This window comes from Balaenoptera physalus (assembly GCF_965194825.1).
Source record: "Balaenoptera physalus genome assembly, chromosome: 17".
Classification (NCBI taxonomy): domain Eukaryota; kingdom Metazoa; phylum Chordata; class Mammalia; order Artiodactyla; family Balaenopteridae; genus Balaenoptera; species Balaenoptera physalus.
This window is the reverse complement of record NC_138895.1, coordinates 37,659,695-37,675,989: the sequence shown is the minus strand read 5'-3', so window position 1 is coordinate 37,675,989 and position 16,295 is coordinate 37,659,695. Positions and strand designations below refer to the sequence as shown.

Genomic DNA, 16,295 nt, shown 5'->3' with positions numbered 1-16,295 from the left:
TCAAGGTAAAGCCTAGAATAGCCCTGCCGAAGTGGAAGCTTGGAGCGGAGTCCTTGAGGCATTAGTTTCAGGTCTGTTTCCTTTTAAGGTTAGTAAGCTTTTCAGGACACCGAGGACCTCGCCTGGGCACCTTATTCCCTGGAAGACCACCGAGTACCGGCAGTCTCCACTGGGCTACTAAGAAACATCCAGGCCCGGAAACCTTTCCCAGTCACTCTGTGTATTTTGTGTGTAGGCCAACACACTGCACTCTTCCTTGGAAGAGCTAGATTTCCTCAGCTCTCCAACAGCTCCAGGAAATTTGTTCTCTCACGTCCTACATATCATGCAAATCTGCCTCATTGCCCTAGGCTGAGCAGCTCTGAGAAACCAAAACGGCTTCGCATTCCTTCTACAAAGTCATACCTTAAGACCCCATCCTTACAGGAGAAAGTCAGCTTGCGTTTCTGCTGTAACCAAAGCACAGATCTTCCTCTTACACTGCAGGGTTTTAGAAGAAGCTAAGCCAGATAGCCTACCTAGAGCGCTCCTTGGGGGAGGCTGTTGGCTACACGCAGAACTCCGTGCCAAATAAACTTTATTCAAGGAAGGGACCAGTGTGTAGCTAGAGTGTATATTTACTTGGTAGAAATCACAAGTAGGTAGGCCGCGTGTTCGCTGGAAACGGTGACCTTATGGCACAAGCCTTGCTTTCCCATTTTGAATGCTCCATGCATGCTGCCTTGAAGTTACCTAAATAACAGTTTTAGGACGAGTCTTTAGTCATTGTAGGCAGGGCTCTGGGAAGGGAACGAGTGTTCTCTGCATCAACAGGGTGCTTTCATAGCCTGGGTGGGAGCCTCTCCTCAGACGCCCTAGAGATAAAGGAAACTTGACGTGAGTTCTTTCCTCCAGGTAAAGCCTTGAATAGCCCTGCCGAAGCTAAGCTTGAAGCAGTTTCCTTGTGGCATTTGTTTTAGGTCTGTTTTCTTTTAAGGTTAGTAAGCTTGTCAAGACACCGAGGACCTCTCGTGGGCACCCTATTCCCTGCAAGAGCAGCGAGTACCAGCAGGCTCCACTGGGCTAATAAGAAACATCCAGGCCCGGAAACGTTTCCCAGTCACTGTGTATTTTGTGTGTAGGGCAACACACTGCACTCTTCCTTGGAAGAGCTAGATTTCCTCAGCTCTCCAACAACTCCAGGAAATGTGTTCTCTCAATTCCTATATGTCATGCAAATCTCCCTCATTGCCCTAGGCTGAGCAGCACTGAGAAACCAAAAGTGCAACGCATTCTTTCTTTAAAGTCAAACCTTAAGACCCCATCCTTACAGGAGAAAGTCGGCTTGCTTTCTTGCTGTAACCAAAGCACAGTTCTTCCTCTTACACTCCAGGGTTTTAGAAGAAGCAGAGCCCGATAGCCTACCCAGAGCGCTCCCAAGGGGAGGCGGTTGGCTACACGCAGAATTCCGTGCCAAATAAACTTTATTCAAGGAAGGGACCAGTGTGTAGCTAGAGTGTATATTTACTTGGTAGAAATCACAAGGAGGTAGGCTGCATGTTCGCTGGAAACGGGGAACTTATGGCACAAGCCTTGCTTACCACTTTTGAATGCTCCATTCAAGCTGCCTTGAAGCTACCTAAATTACAATTTTAGGACGGGTCTCTAGTGTCTGTAGGCAGGGCTCTGGGAAGGGAACGAGTGTTCTCTACATCAACAGGGTGCTTTCATAGACTGGGTAGGAGCCTCGCCTGAGACACTCTAGAGCTAAAAGGAAACTTGACGTGAGTCCTCTCCTCAAGGTAAAGCCTAGAATAGCCCTGCCGAAGTGGAAGCTTGGAGCGGAGTTCTTGAGGCATTAGTTTCAGGTCTGTTTTCTTTTAAGGTTAGTAAGCTTTTCAAGGCCCTGAGGACCTCGCCTGGGCACCCTATTCCCTGCAAGAACACCCAGAACCGGCAGGCTCCACTGGGCTACTAAGAAACATCCAGGCCCGGAAACTTTTCCCATTCACTCTTTGTATTTTGTTTGTAGGCCAACACACTACACTCTTCCTTGGAAGAGCTAGATTTCCTCAGCTCTCCAACAGCTCCAGGAAATGTGTTCTCTCACGTCCTACATATCATGCAAATCTGCCTCATTGCCCTAGGCTGACCGGCACTGAGAAACCAAAACTGCTTCACATTCCTTCTACAAAGTCATACCTTAACACCCCATCCTTACAGTAGAAAGTCGGCTTGCGTTTCTGCTGTAACCACAGCACAGTTCTTCCTCTTACACTCCAGGGTTTTAGAAGAAGCTAAGCCCGATAGCCTACCCAGAGCGATCCCTGGGGGAGGCGGTTGGCTACACGCAGAATTACGTGCCAAATAAACTTTATTCAAGGAAGGGACCAGTGTGTAGCTAGAGTGTATATTTACTTGGTAGAAATCACAAGGAGGTAGGCTGCATGTTCGCTGGAAACGGGGAACTTCTGGCACAAGCCTTGCTTACCCATTTTGAATGCTCCATTCAAGCTGCCTTGAAGCTGCCTAAATAACAATTTTAGGACGGGTCTCTAGTCTCTGTAGGCAAGGCTCTGGGAAGGGAACGAGTGTTCTCTACATCAACAGGGTGCTTTCATAGCCTGGGTGGGAGCCTCTCCTCAGACGCTCTACAGCTAAAAGGAAACTTGACGTGAGTCCTTTCCTCAAGGTAAAGCCTAGAATAGCCCTGCCGAAGTGGAAGCTTGGAGCGGAGTCCTTGAGGCATTAGTTTCAGGTCTGTTTCCTTTTAAGGTTAGTAAGCTTTTCAGGACACCGAGGACCTCGCCTGGGCACCTTATTCCCTGGAAGACCACCGAGTACCGGCAGTCTCCACTGGGCTACTAAGAAACATCCAGGCCCGGAAACCTTTCCCAGTCACTCTGTGTATTTTGTGTGTAGGCCAACACACTGCACTCTTCCTTGGAAGAGCTAGATTTCCTCAGCTCTCCAACAGCTCCAGGAAATTTGTTCTCTCACGTCCTACATATCATGCAAATCTGCCTCATTGCCCTAGGCTGAGCAGCTCTGAGAAACCAAAACGGCTTCGCATTCCTTCTACAAAGTCATACCTTAAGACCCGATCCTTACAGGAGAAAGTCAGCTTGCGTTTCTGCTGTAACCAAAGCACAGATCTTCCTCTTACACTGCAGGGTTTTAGAAGAAGCTAAGCCAGATAGCTTACCTAGAGCGCTCCTTGGGGGAGGCTGTTGGCTACACGCAGAACTCCGTGCCAAATAAACTTTATTCAAGGAAGGGACCAGTGTGTAGCTAGAGTGTATATTTACTTGGTAGAAATCACAAGTAGGTAGTCCGCGTGTTCGCTGGAAACGGTGACCTTATGGCACAAGCCTTGCTTACCCATTTTGAATGCTCCATTCAAGCTGCCTTGAAGCTGCCTAAATAACAATTTTAGGACGGGTCTCTAGTCTCTGTAGGCAAGGCTCTGGGAAGGGAACGAGTGTTCTCTACATCAACAGGGTGCTTTCATAGCCTGGGTGGGAGCCTCTCCTCAGACGCCCTAGAGATAAAGGAAACTTGACGTGAGTTCTTTCCTCCAGGTAAAGCCTTGAATAGCCCTGCCGAAGCTAAGCTTGAAGCAGTTTCCTTGTGGCATTTGTTTTAGGTCTGTTTTCTTTTAAGGTTAGTAAGCTTGTCAAGACACCGAGGACCTCTCGTGGGCACCCTATTCCCTTCAAGAGCACCGAGTACCAGCAGGCTCCACTGGGCTACTAAGAAACATCCAGGCCCGGAAACGTTTCCCAGTCACTGTGTATTTTGTGTGTAGGGCAACACACTGCACTCTTCCTTGGAAGAGCTAGATTTCCTCAGCTCTCCAACAACTCCAGGAAATGTGTTCTCTCAATTCCTATATGTCATACAAATCTCCCTCATTGCCCTAGGCTGAGCAGCACTGAGAAACCAAAAGTGCAACGCATTCTTTCTTTAAAGTCAAACCTTAAGACCCCATCCTTACAGGAGAAAGTCGGCTTGCTTTCCTGCTGTAACCAAAGCACAGTTCTTCCTCTTACACTCCAGGGTTTTAGAAGAAGCAGAGCCCGATAGCCTACCCAGAGCGCTCCCAAGGGGAGGCGGTTGGCTACACGCAGAATTCCGTGCCAAATAAACTTTATTCAAGGAAGGGACCAGTGTGTAGCTAGAGTGTATATTTACTTGGTAGAAATCACAAGGAGGTAGGCTGCATGTTCGCTGGAAACGGGGAACTTATGGCACAAGCCTTGCTTACCACTTTTGAATGCTCCATTCAAGCTGCCTTGAAGCTACCTAAATTACAATTTTAGGACGGGTCTCTAGTGTCTGTAGGCAGGGCTCTGGGAAGGGAACGAGTGTTCTCTACATCAACAGGGTGCTTTCATAGACTGGGTAGGAGCCTCGCCTGAGACACTCTAGAGCTAAAAGGAAACTTGACGTGAGTCCTCTCCTCAAGGTAAAGCCTAGAATAGCCCTGCCGAAGTGGAAGCTTGGAGCGGAGTTCTTGAGGCATTAGTTTCAGGTCTGTTTTATTTTAAGGTCAGTAAGCTTTTCAAGGCCCTGAGGACCTCGCCTGGGCACCCTATTCCCTGCAAGAACACCCAGTACCGGCAGGTTCCACTGGGCTACTAAGAAACATCCAGGCCCGGAAACTTTTCCCATTCACTCTTTGTATTTTGTGTGTAGGCCAACACACTACACTCTTCCTTGGAAGAGCTAGATTTCCTCAGCTCTCCAACAGCTCCAGGAAATGTGTTCTCTCACGTCCTACATATCATGCAAATCTGCCTCATTGCCCTAGGCTGACCGGCACTGAGAAACCAAAACTGCTTCACATTCCTTCTACAAAGTCATACCTTAACACCCCATCCTTACAGTAGAAAGTCGGCTTGCGTTTCTGCTGTAACCACAGCACAGTTCTTCCTCTTACACTCCAGGGTTTTAGAAGAAGCTAAGCCCGATAGCCTACCCAGAGCGATCCCTGGGGGAGGCGGTTGGCTACACGCAGAATTACGTGCCAAATAAACTTTATTCAAGGAAGGGACCAGTGTGTAGCTAGAGTGTATATTTACTTGGTAGAAATCACAAGGAGGTAGGCTGCATGTTCGCTGGAAACGGGGAACTTATGGCACAAGCCTTGCTTACCCATTTTGAATGCTCCATTCAAGCTGCCTTGAAGCTGCCTAAATAACAATTTTAGGACGGGTCTCTAGTCTCTGTAGGCAAGGCTCTGGGAAGGGAACGAGTGTTCTCTACATCAACAGGGTGCTTTCATAGCCTGGGTGGGAGCCTCTCCTCAGACGCTCTACAGCTAAAAGGAAACTTGACGTGAGTCCTTTCCTCAAGGTAAAGCCTAGAATAGCCCTGCCGAAGTGGAAGCTTGGAGCGGAGTCCTTGAGGCATTAGTTTCAGGTCTGTTTCCTTTTAAGGTTAGTAAGCTTTTCAGGACACCGAGGACCTCGCCTGGGCACCTTATTCCCTGGAAGACCACCGAGTACCGGCAGTCTCCACTGGGCTACTAAGAAACATCCAGGCCCGGAAACCTTTCCCAGTCACTCTGTGTATTTTGTGTGTAGGCCAACACACTGCACTCTTCCTTGGAAGAGCTAGATTTCCTCAGCTCTCCAACAGCTCCAGGAAATTTGTTCTCTCACGTCCTACATATCATGCAAATCTGCCTCATTGCCCTAGGCTGAGCAGCTCTGAGAAACCAAAACGGCTTCGCATTCCTTCTACAAAGTCATACCTTAAGACCCCATCCTTACAGGAGAAAGTCAGCTTGCGTTTCTGCTGTAACCAAAGCACAGATCTTCCTCTTACACTGCAGGGTTTTAGAAGAAGCTAAGCCAGATAGCCTACCTAGAGCGCTCCTTGGGGGAGGCTGTTGGCTACACGCAGAACTCCGTGCCAAATAAACTTTATTCAAGGAAGGGACCAGTGTGTAGCTAGAGTGTATATTTACTTGGTAGAAATCACAAGTAGGTAGGCCGCGTGTTCGCTGGAAACGGTGACCTTATGGCACAAGCCTTGCTTTCCCATTTTGAATGCTCCATGCATGCTGCCTTGAAGTTACCTAAATAACAGTTTTAGGACGAGTCTTTAGTCATTGTAGGCAGGGCTCTGGGAAGGGAACGAGTGTTCTCTGCATCAACAGGGTGCTTTCATAGCCTGGGTGGGAGCCTCTCCTCAGACTCCCTAGAGATAAAGGAAACTTGACGTGAGTTCTTTCCTCCAGGTAAAGCCTTGAATAGCCCTGCCGAAGCTAAGCTTGAAGCAGTTTCCTTGTGGCATTTGTTTTAGGTCTGTTTTCTTTTAAGGTTAGTAAGCTTGTCAAGACACCGAGGACCTCTCGTGGGCACCCTATTCCCTGCAAGAGCACCGAGTACCAGCAGGCTCCACTGGGATACTAAGAAACATCCAGGCCCGGAAACGTTTCCCAGTCACTGTGTATTTTGTGTGTAGGGCAACACACTGCACTCTTCCTTGGAAGAGCTAGATTTCCTCAGCTCTCCAACAACTCCAGGAAATGTGTTCTCTCAATTCCTATATGTCATGCAAATCTCCCTCATTGCCCTAGGCTGAGCAGCACTGAGAAACCAAAAGTGCAACGCATTCTTTCTTTAAAGTCAAACCTTAAGACCCCATCCTTACAGGAGAAAGTCGGCTTGCTTTCCTGCTGTAACCAAAGCACAGCTCTTCCTCTTACACTCCAGGGTTTTAGAAGAAGCAGAGCCCGATAGCCTACCCAGAGCGCTCCCAAGGGGAGGCGGTTGGCTACACGCAGAATTCCGTGCCAAATAAACTTTATTCAAGGAAGGGACCAGTGTGTAGCTAGAGTGTATATTTACTTGGTAGAAATCACAAGGAGGTAGGCTGCATGTTCGCTGGAAACGGGGAACTTATGGCACAAGCCTTGCTTACCACTTTTGAATGCTCCATTCAAGCTGCCTTGAAGCTACCTAAATTACAATTTTAGGACGGGTCTCTAGTGTCTGTAGGCAGGGCTCTGGGAAGGGAACGAGTGTTCTCTACATCAACAGGGTGCTTTCATAGACTGGGTAGGAGCCTCGCCTGAGACACTCTAGAGCTAAAAGGAAACTTGACGTGAGTCCTCTCCTCAAGGTAAAGCCTAGAATAGCCCTGCCGAAGTGGAAGCTTGGAGCGGAGTTCTTGAGGCATTAGTTTCAGGTCTGTTTTCTTTTAAGGTTAGTAAGCTTTTCAAGGCCCTGAGGACCTCGCCTGGGCACCCTATTCCCTGCAAGAACACCCAGTACCGGCAGGCTCCACTGGGCTACTAAGAAACATCCAGGCCCGGAAACTTTTCCCATTCACTCTTTGTATTTTGTGTGTAGGCCAACACACTACACTCTTCCTTGGAAGAGCTAGATTTCCTCAGCTCTCCAACAGCTCCAGGAAATGTGTTCTCTCACGTCCTACATATCATGCAAATCTGCCTCATTGCCCTAGGCTGACCGGCACTGAGAAACCAAAACTGCTTCACATTCCTTCTACAAAGTCATACCTTAACACCCCATCCTTACAGTAGAAAGTCGGCTTGCGTTTCTGCTGTAACCACAGCACAGTTCTTCCTCTTACACTCCAGGGTTTTAGAAGAAGCTAAGCCCGATAGCCTACCCAGAGCGATCCCTGGGGGAGGCGGTTGGCTACACGCAGAATTACGTGCCAAATAAACTTTATTCAAGGAAGGGACCAGTGTGTAGCTAGAGTGTATATTTACTTGGTAGAAATCACAAGGAGGTAGGCTGCATGTTCGCTGGAAACGGGGAACTTATGGCACAAGCCTTGCTTACCCATTTTGAATGCTCCATTCAAGCTGCCTTGAAGCTGCCTAAATAACAATTTTAGGACGGGTCTCTAGTCTCTGTAGGCAAGGCTCTGGGAAGGGAACGAGTGTTCTCTACATCAACAGGGTGCTTTCATAGCCTGGGTGGGAGCCTCTCCTCAGACGCTCTACAGCTAAAAGGAAACTTGACGTGAGTCCTTTCCTCAAGGTAAAGCCTAGAATAGCCCTGCCGAAGTGGAAGCTTGGAGCGGAGTCCTTGAGGCATTAGTTTCAGGTCTGTTTCCTTTTAAGGTTAGTAAGCTTTTCAGGACACCGAGGACCTCGCCTGGGCACCTTATTCCCTGGAAGACCACCGAGTACCGGCAGTCTCCACTGGGCTACTAAGAAACATCCAGGCCCGGAAACCTTTCCCAGTCACTCTGTGTATTTTGTGTGTAGGCCAACACACTGCACTCTTCCTTGGAAGAGCTAGATTTCCTCAGCTCTCCAACAGCTCCAGGAAATTTGTTCTCTCACGTCCTACATATCATGCAAATCTGCCTCATTGCCCTAGGCTGAGCAGCTCTGAGAAACCAAAACGGCTTCGCATTCCTTCTACAAAGTCATACCTTAAGACCCCATCCTTACAGGAGAAAGTCAGCTTGCGTTTCTGCTGTAACCAAAGCACAGATCTTCCTCTTACACTGCAGGGTTTTAGAAGAAGCTAAGCCAGATAGCCTACCTAGAGCGCTCCTTGGGGGAGGCTGTTGGCTACACGCAGAACTCCGTGCCAAATAAACTTTATTCAAGGAAGGGACCAGTGTGTAGCTAGAGTGTATATTTACTTGGTAGAAATCACAAGTAGGTAGGCCGCGTGTTCGCTGGAAACGGTGACCTTATGGCACAAGCCTTGCTTTCCCATTTTGAATGCTCCATGCATGCTGCCTTGAAGTTACCTAAATAACAGTTTTAGGACGAGTCTTTAGTCATTGTAGGCAGGGCTCTGGGAAGGGAACGAGTGTTCTCTGCATCAACAGGGTGCTTTCATAGCCTGGGTGGGAGCCTCTCCTCAGACGCCCTAGAGATAAAGGAAACTTGACGTGAGTTCTTTCCTCCAGGTAAAGCCTTGAATAGCCCTGCCGAAGCTAAGCTTGAAGCAGTTTCCTTGTGGCATTTGTTTTAGGTCTGTTTTCTTTTAAGGTTAGTAAGCTTGTCAAGACACCGAGGACCTCTCGTGGGCACCCTATTCCCTGCAAGAGCAGCGAGTACCAGCAGGCTCCACTGGGCTACTAAGAAACATCCAGGCCCGGAAACGTTTCCCAGTCACTGTGTATTTTGTGTGTAGGGCAACACACTGCACTCTTCCTTGGAAGAGCTAGATTTCCTCAGCTCTCCAACAACTCCAGGAAATGTGTTCTCTCAATTCCTATATGTCATGCAAATCTCCCTCATTGCCCTAGGCTGAGCAGCACTGAGAAACCAAAAGTGCAACGCATTCTTTCTTTAAAGTCAAACCTTAAGACCCCATCCTTACAGGAGAAAGTCGGCTTGCTTTCCTGCTGTAACCAAAGCACAGTTCTTCCTCTTACACTCCAGGGTTTTAGAAGAAGCAGAGCCCGATAGCCTACCCAGAGCGCTCCCAAGGGGAGGCGGTTGGCTACACGCAGAATTCCGTGCCAAATAAACTTTATTCAAGGAAGGGACCAGTGTGTAGCTAGAGTGTATATTTACTTGGTAGAAATCACAAGGAGGTAGGCTGCATGTTCGCTGGAAACGGGGAACTTATGGCACAAGCCTTGCTTACCACTTTTGAATGCTCCATTCAAGCTGCCTTGAAGCTACCTAAATAACAATTTTAGGACGGGTCTCTAGTCTCTGTAGGCAAGGCTCTGGGAAGGGAACGAGTGTTCTCTACATCAACAGGATGCTTTCATAGCCTGGGTGGGAGCCTCTCCTCAGACGCTCTACAGCTAAAAGGAAACTTGACGTGAGTCCTTTCCTCAAGGTAAAGCCTAGAATAGCCCTGCCGAAGTGGAAGCTTGGAGCGGAGTTCTTGAGGCATTAGTTTCAGGTCTGTTTTCTTTTAAGGTTAGTAAGCTTTTCAAGGCCCTGAGGACCTCGCCTGGGCACCCTATTCCCTGCAAGAACACCCAGTACCGGCAGGCTCCACTGGGCTACTAAGAAACATCCAGGCCCGGAAACTTTTCCCATTCACTCTTTGTATTTTGTGTGTAGGCCAACACACTACACTCTTCCTTGGAAGAGCTAGATTTCCTCAGCTCTCCAACAGCTCCAGGAAATGTGTTCTCTCACGTCCTACATATCATGCAAATCTGCCTCATTGCCCTAGGCTGACCGGCACTGAGAAACCAAAACTGCTTCACATTCCTTCTACAAAGTCATACCTTAACACCCCATCCTTACAGTAGAAAGTCGGCTTGCGTTTCTGCTGTAACCACAGCACAGTTCTTCCTCTTACACTCCAGGGTTTTAGAAGAAGCTAAGCCCGATAGCCTACCCAGAGCGATCCCTGGGGGAGGCGGTTGGCTACACGCAGAATTACGTGCCAAATAAACTTTATTCAAGGAAGGGACCAGTGTGTAGCTAGAGTGTATATTTACTTGGTAGAAATCACAAGGAGGTAGGCTGCATGTTCGCTGGAAACGGGGAACTTATGGCACAAGCCTTGCTTACCCATTTTGAATGCTCCATTCAAGCTGCCTTGAAGCTGCCTAAATAACAATTTTAGGACGGGTCTCTAGTCTCTGTAGGCAAGGCTCTGGGAAGGGAACGAGTGTTCTCTACATCAACAGGGTGCTTTCATAGCCTGGGTGGGAGCCTCTCCTCAGACGCTCTACAGCTAAAAGGAAACTTGACGTGAGTCCTTTCCTCAAGGTAAAGCCTAGAATAGCCCTGCCGAAGTGGAAGCTTGGAGCGGAGTCCTTGAGGCATTAGTTTCAGGTCTGTTTCCTTTTAAGGTTAGTAAGCTTTTCAGGACACCGAGGACCTCGCCTGGGCACCTTATTCCCTGGAAGACCACCGAGTACCGGCAGTCTCCACTGGGCTACTAAGAAACATCCAGGCCCGGAAACCTTTCCCAGTCACTCTGTGTATTTTGTGTGTAGGCCAACACACTGCACTCTTCCTTGGAAGAGCTAGATTTCCTCAGCTCTCCAACAGCTCCAGGAAATTTGTTCTCTCACGTCCTACATATCATGCAAATCTGCCTCATTGCCCTAGGCTGAGCAGCTCTGAGAAACCAAAAGTGCAACGCATTCTTTCTTTAAAGTCAAACCTTAAGACCCCATCCTTACAGGAGAAAGTCGGCTTGCTTTCCTGCTGTAACCAAAGCACAGTTCTTCCTCTTACACTCCAGGGTTTTAGAAGAAGCAGAGCCCGATAGCCTACCCAGAGCGCTCCCAAGGGGAGGCGGTTGGCTACACGCAGAATTCCGTGCCAAATAAACTTTATTCAAGGAAGGGACCAGTGTGTAGCTAGAGTGTATATTTACTTGGTAGAAATCACAAGGAGGTAGGCTGCATGTTCGCTGGAAACGGGGAACTTATGGCACAAGCCTTGCTTACCACTTTTGAATGCTCCATTCAAGCTGCCTTGAAGCTACCTAAATTACAATTTTAGGACGGGTCTCTAGTGTCTGTAGGCAGGGCTCTGGGAAGGGAACGAGTGTTCTCTACATCAACAGGGTGCTTTCATAGACTGGGTAGGAGCCTCGCCTGAGACACTCTAGAGCTAAAAGGAAACTTGACGTGAGTCCTCTCCTCAAGGTAAAGCCTAGAATAGCCCTGCCGAAGTGGAAGCTTGGAGCGGAGTTCTTGAGGCATTAGTTTCAGGTCTGTTTTCTTTTAAGGTTAGTAAGCTTTTCAAGGCCCTGAGGACCTCGCCTGGGCACCCTATTCCCTGCAAGAACAGCCAGTACCGGCAGGCTCCACTGAGCTACTAAGAAACATCCAGGCCCGGAAACTTTTCCCATTCACTCTTTGTATTTTGTGTGTAGGCCAACACACTACACTCTTCCTTGGAAGAGCTAGATTTCCTCAGCTCTCCAACAGCTCCAGGAAATGTGTTCTCTCACGTCCTACATATCATGCAAATCTGCCTCATTGCCCTAGGCTGACCGGCACTGAGAAACCAAAAGTGCAACGCATTCTTTCTTTAAAGTCATACCTTAACACCCCATCCTTACAGGAGAAAGTCGGCTTGCTTTCCTGCTGTAACCAAAGCACAGTTCTTCCTCTTACACTCCAGGGTTTTAGAAGAAGCAGAGCCCGATAGCCTACCCAGAGCGCTCCCAAGGGGAGGCGGTTGGCTACACGCAGAATTCCGTGCCAAATAAACTTTATTCAAGGAAGGGACCAGTGTGTAGCTAGAGTGTATATTTACTTGGTAGAAATCACAAGGAGGTAGGCTGCATGTTCGCTGGAAACGGGGAACTTATGGCACAAGCCTTGCTTACCACTTTTGAATGCTCCATTCAAGCTGCCTTGAAGCTACCTAAATTACAATTTTAGGACGGGTCTCTAGTGTCTGTAGGCAGGGCTCTGGGAAGGGAACGAGTGTTCTCTACATCAACAGGGTGCTTTCATAGACTGGGTAGGAGCCTCGCCTGAGACACTCTAGAGCTAAAAGGAAACTTGACGTGAGTCCTCTCCTCAAGGTAAAGCCTAGAATAGCCCTGCCGAAGTGGAAGCTTGGAGCGGAGTTCTTGAGGCATTAGTTTCAGGTCTGTTTTCTTTTAAGGTTAGTAAGCTTTTCAAGGCCCTGAGGACCTCGCCTGGGCACCCTATTCCCTGCAAGAACACCCAGAACCGGCAGGCTCCACTGGGCTACTAAGAAACATCCAGGCCCGGAAACTTTTCCCATTCACTCTTTGTATTTTGTGTGTAGGCCAACACACTACACTCTTCCTTGGAAGAGCTAGATTTCCTCAGCTCTCCAACAGCTCCAGGAAATGTGTTCTCTCACGTCCTACATATCATGCAAATCTGCCTCATTGCCCTAGGCTGACCGGCACTGAGAAACCAAAACTGCTTCACATTCCTTCTACAAAGTCATACCTTAACACCCCATCCTTACAGTAGAAAGTCGGCTTGCGTTTCTGCTGTAACCACAGCACAGTTCTTCCTCTTACACTCCAGGGTTTTAGAAGAAGCTAAGCCCGATAGCCTACCCAGAGCGATCCCTGGGGGAGGCGGTTGGCTACACGCAGAATTACGTGCCAAATAAACTTTATTCAAGGAAGGGACCAGTGTGTAGCTAGAGTGTATATTTACTTGGTAGAAATCACAAGGAGGTAGGCTGCATGTTCGCTGGAAACGGGGAACTTCTGGCACAAGCCTTGCTTACCCATTTTGAATGCTCCATTCAAGCTGCCTTGAAGCTGCCTAAATAACAATTTTAGGACGGGTCTCTAGTCTCTGTAGGCAAGGCTCTGGGAAGGGAACGAGTGTTCTCTACATCAACAGGGTGCTTTCATAGCCTGGGTGGGAGCCTCTCCTCAGACGCTCTACAGCTAAAAGGAAACTTGACGTGAGTCCTTTCCTCAAGGTAAAGCCTAGAATAGCCCTGCCGAAGTGGAAGCTTGGAGCGGAGTCCTTGAGGCATTAGTTTCAGGTCTGTTTCCTTTTAAGGTTAGTAAGCTTTTCAGGACACCGAGGACCTCGCCTGGGCACCTTATTCCCTGGAAGACCACCGAGTACCGGCAGTCTCCACTGGGCTACTAAGAAACATCCAGGCCCGGAAACCTTTCCCAGTCACTCTGTGTATTTTGTGTGTAGGCCAACACACTGCACTCTTCCTTGGAAGAGCTAGATTTCCTCAGCTCTCCAACAGCTCCAGGAAATTTGTTCTCTCACGTCCTACATATCATGCAAATCTGCCTCATTGCCCTAGGCTGAGCAGCTCTGAGAAACCAAAACGGCTTCGCATTCCTTCTACAAAGTCATACCTTAAGACCCCATCCTTACAGGAGAAAGTCAGCTTGCGTTTCTGCTGTAACCAAAGCACAGATCTTCCTCTTACACTGCAGGGTTTTAGAAGAAGCTAAGCCAGATAGCCTACCTAGAGCGCTCCTTGGGGGAGGCTGTTGGCTACACGCAGAACTCCGTGCCAAATAAACTTTATTCAAGGAAGGGACCAGTGTGTAGCTAGAGTGTATATTTACTTGGTAGAAATCACAAGTAGGTAGGCCGCGTGTTCGCTGGAAACGGTGACCTTATGGCACAAGCCTTGCTTTCCCATTTTGAATGCTCCATGCATGCTGCCTTGAAGTTACCTAAATAACAGTTTTAGGACGAGTCTTTAGTCATTGTAGGCAGGGCTCTGGGAAGGGAACGAGTGTTCTCTGCATCAACAGGGTGCTTTCATAGCCTGGGTGGGAGCCTCTCCTCAGACGCCCTAGAGATAAAGGAAACTTGACGTGAGTTCTTTCCTCCAGGTAAAGCCTTGAATAGCCCTGCCGAAGCTAAGCTTGAAGCAGTTTCCTTGTGGCATTTGTTTTAGGTCTGTTTTCTTTTAAGGTTAGTAAGCTTGTCAAGACACCGAGGACCTCTCGTGGGCACCCTATTCCCTGCAAGAGCAGCGAGTACCAGCAGGCTCCACTGGGCTACTAAGAAACATCCAGGCCCGGAAACGTTTCCCAGTCACTGTGTATTTTGTGTGTAGGGCAACACACTGCACTCTTCCTTGGAAGAGCTAGATTTCCTCAGCTCTCCAACAACTCCAGGAAATGTGTTCTCTCAATTCCTATATGTCATGCAAATCTCCCTCATTGCCCTAGGCTGAGCAGCACTGAGAAACCAAAAGTGCAACGCATTCTTTCTTTAAAGTCAAACCTTAAGACCCCATCCTTACAGGAGAAAGTCGGCTTGCTTTCCTGCTGTAACCAAAGCACAGTTCTTCCTCTTACACTCCAGGGTTTTAGAAGAAGCAGAGCCCAATATCCTACCCAGAGCGCTCCCAAGGGGAGGCGGTTGGCTACACGCAGAATTCCGTGCCAAATAAACTTTATTCAAGGAAGGGACCAGTGTGTAGCTAGAGTGTATATTTACTTGGTAGAAATCACAAGGAGGTAGGCTGCATGTTCGCTGGAAACGGGGAACTTATGGCACAAGCCTTGCTTACCACTTTTGAATGCTCCATTCAAGCTGCCTTGAAGCTACCTAAATTACAATTTTAGGACGGGTCTCTAGTGTCTGTAGGCAGGGCTCTGGGAAGGGAACGAGTGTTCTCTACATCAACAGGGTGCTTTCATAGACTGGGTAGGAGCCTCGCCTGAGACACTCTAGAGCTAAAAGGAAACTTGACGTGAGTCCTCTCCTCAAGGTAAAGCCTAGAATAGCCCTGCCGAAGTGGAAGCTTGGAGCGGAGTTCTTGAGGCATTAGTTTCAGGTCTGTTTTCTTTTAAGGTTAGTAAGCTTTTCAAGGCCCTGAGGACCTCGCCTGGGCACCCTATTCCCTGCAAGAACACCCAGAACCGGCAGGCTCCACTGGGCTACTAAGAAACATCCAGGCCCGGAAACTTTTCCCATTCACTCTTTGTATTTTGTGTGTAGGCCAACACACTACACTCTTCCTTGGAAGAGCTAGATTTCCTCAGCTCTCCAACAGCTCCAGGAAATGTGTTCTCTCACGTCCTACATATCATGCAAATCTGCCTCATTGCCCTAGGCTGACCGGCACTGAGAAACCAAAACTGCTTCACATTCCTTCTACAAAGTCATACCTTAACACCCCATCCTTACAGTAGAAAGTCGGCTTGCGTTTCTGCTGTAACCACAGCACAGTTCTTCCTCTTACACTCCAGGGTTTTAGAAGAAGCTAAGCCCGATAGCCTACCCAGAGCGATCCCTGGGGGAGGCGGTTGGCTACACGCAGAATTACGTGCCAAATAAACTTTATTCAAGGAAGGGACCAGTGTGTAGCTAGAGTGTATATTTACTTGGTAGAAATCACAAGGAGGTAGGCTGCATGTTCGCTGGAAACGGGGAACTTCTGGCACAAGCCTTGTTTACCCATTTTGAATGCTCCATTCAAGCTGCCTTGAAGCTGCCTAAATAACAATTTTAGGACGGGTCTCTAGTCTCTGTAGGCAAGGCTCTGGGAAGGGAACGAGTGTTCTCTACATCAACAGGGTGCTTTCATAGCCTGGGTGGGAGCCTCTCCTCAGACGCTCTACAGCTAAAAGGAAACTTGACGTGAGTCCTTTCCTCAAGGTAAAGCCTAGAATAGCCCTGCCGAAGTGGAAGCTTGGAGCGGAGTCCTTGAGGCATTAGTTTCAGGTCTGTTTCCTTTTAAGGTTAGTAAGCTTTTCAGGACACCGAGGACCTCGCCTGGGCACCTTATTCCCTGGAAGACCACCGAGTACCGGCAGTCTCCACTGGGCTACTAAGAAACATCCAGGCCCGGAAACCTTTCCCAGTCACTCTGTGTATTTTGTGTGTAGGCCAACACACTGCACTCTTCCTTGGAAGAGCTAGATTTCCTCAGCTCTCCAACAGCTCCA

The 16,295-nt window shown here is 48.5% G+C and overlaps 1 long non-coding RNA gene across 1 annotated transcript in view; it reads right to left on the bottom strand.

Annotated features, from left to right (window-relative positions):
* LOC309646787 overlaps positions 1-16,295 on the bottom strand; it is a 557,337-nt gene that overhangs the window by 159,470 nt on the left and 381,572 nt on the right. The window lies entirely within an intron of this gene.